The 4,020-nt window shown below is 38.3% G+C and overlaps 1 long non-coding RNA gene across 1 annotated transcript; it reads right to left on the bottom strand.

The window, feature by feature from the left end:
* On the bottom strand, positions 1–1,723 carry LOC308688072. The gene is made up of 4 exons (XR_014029822.1): positions 1,355–1,723; positions 1,104–1,192; positions 780–853; positions 1–388 (listed from the first exon to the last, which is right to left on the bottom strand). It is a non-coding gene; the product is annotated as an uncharacterized lncRNA (long non-coding RNA).
* Positions 1,724–4,020: the final 2,297 nt, after the last annotated feature.

Below are 4,020 nucleotides of genomic sequence, written 5' to 3'. Positions count from 1 at the left end.
CATTTGAAATACAACAAAACATGAATTTTACATGCCCTGAATACATTTTCCTCATAAAACATGAAAAGACAATCACAACAAATTGCACCAAAATGAGTTCACAGTATTGTCAGTATTTAATTTTAGGTGCCAGCTCACCTTTTCCCAGGCTAAACATTACCTGCTGAAAAAAAAAAAAAAAGTTTTTCATACAGTTAGGGTATTCCAGGGCAGGGCGTAAATCAGTCCGAAAAAAGGACACAAAAGGCATGATGTTGGTCAGTTCATCCATCACCAAACATCCTTCCAAATCGATCATCACTCTAGATGGGTTTAGCTGATGACTTTCTTGATCAACGCAGAGGATTCTCACTGGAGTTTGTCTGTAAGAGTCCTTGTCAGCTGCATCCTAATGAGGAAGAAAAAGATTAAAGATAAAGATAGACAAATATATTATCATGTAAGATGATTCTGTTGTCAAATACTCATAAGTCATATGCTGCATTTACGCCATGTCGTAATTACTGTAATTCCGAGATGATAAAATGTGACGTTTTACTCAGAGCCGTTCATGTTCTTTGACTGGGAATTATGCAGTTTTAAGGCAAAATTGTCAACGGCTAAATGAATCAGCAGCAGAAGGGTGGTACAACAGTCACGTGGTAAAAATAAGGAACCCTCAGAAAATTCCCAGTTTACAGGTTGCAATTACGAGTTCTACCAGAACGACAGCGCTTTTTTACAAGCTGGAATCTCATAATTATGGTATTACAAAATGGCTTGAATGCACCTATACATACCTGGTTTACTGTAGAAAGAGCTGGCCATTGAAGTACCATCAGGCTGATGTCAAAGCTTTTCGTTGAAAACTTTTCTGTGAGGAGCAAACATTAAAGTTATAGTCTTTATAATAGCACCTGACTTTCTGGTTTACATGTAATTGTGCACTGTGTAGTATGCAGATGAATACACCAATCAGCCTCAGAACATGTCTTAATAAACTTACATGACATAGGCCTACTTATCTGGAGGCCGGATAAGTTGAACATTGTGCATAAAGTGATTTAAATGTACATACATTTCAGATGTAAACAAAGAAATTGTTCTGTTCATGTATAACTTACATGTTTGAGCCTGCAATTTTAAAATAGATGTGCTCTCTTTTCACAGTTATGAGGGCAATACTTGCAGGTCCAAAGCATCTCTTCTTGACCTGCAACACAAAATAAGATAGTCTGTCGTTAAGAGGGCTATGAACTTAGATAAAACAGTACATCCATACGTTTTTGTATTCAACCCATTAATTAACTTTAACTTACTCTTTTAATGAATAGCCGTGTTGAAATAAAATATGGTCTTAAATTATTGCACTCACCACCGTATTCGCGCCGCAATCCTCGTCCTGTTCGGCGCCGGCCGGAGGTTCAAACAGTTACACTCTCCGTCTCAACAACAGTGAAATAGAAACAATAGGAAGGAAAATACAAAAAAACAACGTACGTCGAACTCGCCGGTCAGGGGTTCAAGCGCGGCGATGTCCGCTGCACGCGAGTGAGAAATCTAGCTAGCTAAAAAACAAACAAACATTGATTTTCACTGCTCACAAACGGAAAACAAATAAACGATAAAAAGGTAAATGTCGGGAAAAACGTCCATAGAACTTGCTAAAACAAATGTTCCAACTTCTCATCAACAGCTCCTTGAATTCACACACACGACAAAATGGCGTTACCTGACTCGCAGCATCAAACCACTGCGTGGAAGGCGTGGTCAGGAGAAAAACTTCATAATTTGAGTCTTTTTAACTTACATTTATTCACACATTCAAATTATGTACACAAATTAGTAGAATCTACTTATATTTTATTAGTAGCGCAATCAAACTTAAATATTTTAATTAAATTGTAATTAAATTCTTTATTAGATATAAAATCCGGGCTAACAGTGTGGATGGAGCTTAAACAGCATCAATTTGATAAATATTAGAACCTCAGTGTGCCGGAAAAATGGGGGGAACAGAATGACCACTAGGCTACAGAGAAGAGTAATCGTTCAGTTTCTGATAAATCTTAGAACCTTATTGTGTAATAAACACAGGGGGAACAGAATCCGACGGCAAATAGTTCAGCTGTCGAAATCCGTTCCCCCACCCCAATGATGAGAGATGTTGATGTAGCCTATTGGCTTAAAATACGCTTATTCTATTCTGTGTGTGGATGAACTAAAACAGCATCAATTTGATAAATATTAGAACCTCAGTGTGTCAGTAAAATGGGGGGAACAGAATCCGACGGCAAAAAAAAAAAAAACCAGCTGTCGGAATCCGTTCCCCCACTCCCATTATGAGAGGTGTTGATGTAATGGCTTAAAAAATGCTGATTTTATTTTTGTGTGTGGATGGAGCTTAACTTGCATCAGTTTTTATATTTTTTGCCTTGTATTATGATAGGATAGTATAGTATCAAGAAAGTTCGACGAACCGGGACTTGAACTCGGGTCGCCTAAAGTGTAGGTCCACTGACCACTAGGCTATAGACGAGAGTAATCGGCCAGTTTCTGATAAATCTTAGAACCTTATTGTGTAATAAACACAGGGGGAACAGAACCCGACGGCAAATAGTTCAGCTGTCGAAATCCGTTCCCCCACCCCAATGATGAGAGATGATGATGTAGCCTATTGGCTTAAAATACGCTTATTCTATTCTGTGTGTGGATGGAGCTTAAACAGCATCAATTTGATAAATATTAGAACCTCAGTGTGCCGGAAAAATGGGGGGAACAGAATCCTATGGCAAAAAAAAAAAAAAAAACAGCTGTCAGAATCCGTTCCCCCACTCCCATTATGAGAGGTGTTGATGTAATGGCTTAAAAATGCTGATTTTATTTTTGTCGCCCAAAGCTAAAAAAAAAAACACATTATAGGGCCACTGACCACTATGCTACAGAGAAGAGTAATCGTTCAGTTTCTGATAAATATTAGAACCTTATTGTGTAATAAACACAGGGGGAACAGAATCCGACGGCAAATAGTTCAGCTGTCGAAATCCGTTCCCCCACCCCAATGATGAGAGATGTTGATGTAGCCTATTGGCTTAAAATACGCTTATTCTATTCTGTGTGTGGATGAACTAAAACAGCATCAATTTGATAAATATTAGAACCTCAGTGTGTCAGAAAAATGGGGGGAACAGAATCCGACGGCAAAAAAAAAAAAAAAAAAAAAAAACAGCTGTCGGAATCCGTTCCCCCACTCCCATTATGAGAGGTGTTGATGTAATGGCTTAAAAATGCTGATTTTATTTTTGTGTGTGGATGGAGCTTAACTTGCATCAGTTTTTATATTTTTTGCCTTGTATTATGATAGGATAGTATAGTATCAAGAAAGTTTGACGAACCGGGACTTGAACTCGGATCGCCCAAAGCTAAAAAAAAAACACATTGTAGGGCCACTGACCACTAGGCTATAGAAAAGAGTAATCGGCCAGTTTCTGATAAATCTTAGAACCTTATTGTGTAATAAACACAGGGGAAAAAGAATCCGACGGCAAATAGTTCAGCTGTCGAAATCCGTTCCCCCACTCCAATGATGAGAGATGTTGATGTAGCCTATTGGCTTAAAATACGCTTATTCTATTCTGTGTGTGGATGAACTAAAACAGCATCAATTTGATAAATATTAGAACCTCAGTGTGTCAGAAAAATGGGGGGAACAGAATCCGACGGCAAAAAAAACAAACAAAAAAAAAACAGCTGTCGGAATCCGTTCCCCCACTCCCATTATGAGAGGTGTTGATGTAATGGCTTAAAAATGCTGATTTTATTTTTGTGTGTGGATGGAGCTTAACTTGCATCAGTTTTTATATTTTTTGCCTTGTATTATGATAGGATAGTATAGTATCAAGAAAGTTCGACGAACCGGGACTTGAACTCGGGTCGCCTAAAGTGTAGGTCCACTGACCACTAGGCTATAGACGAGAGTAGTCGACCAGTTTCTGATAAATCTTAGAACCTTATTGTGTAATAAACACAGGGGGAACAGAA

Source organism: Scardinius erythrophthalmus (assembly GCF_964197995.2).
Source record: "Scardinius erythrophthalmus genome assembly, chromosome: 3".
NCBI lineage: Eukaryota > Metazoa > Chordata > Actinopteri > Cypriniformes > Leuciscidae > Scardinius > Scardinius erythrophthalmus.
The sequence above is the reverse complement of the archived record's forward strand: the minus strand, read 5'-3'. Positions and strand labels throughout refer to the sequence as shown.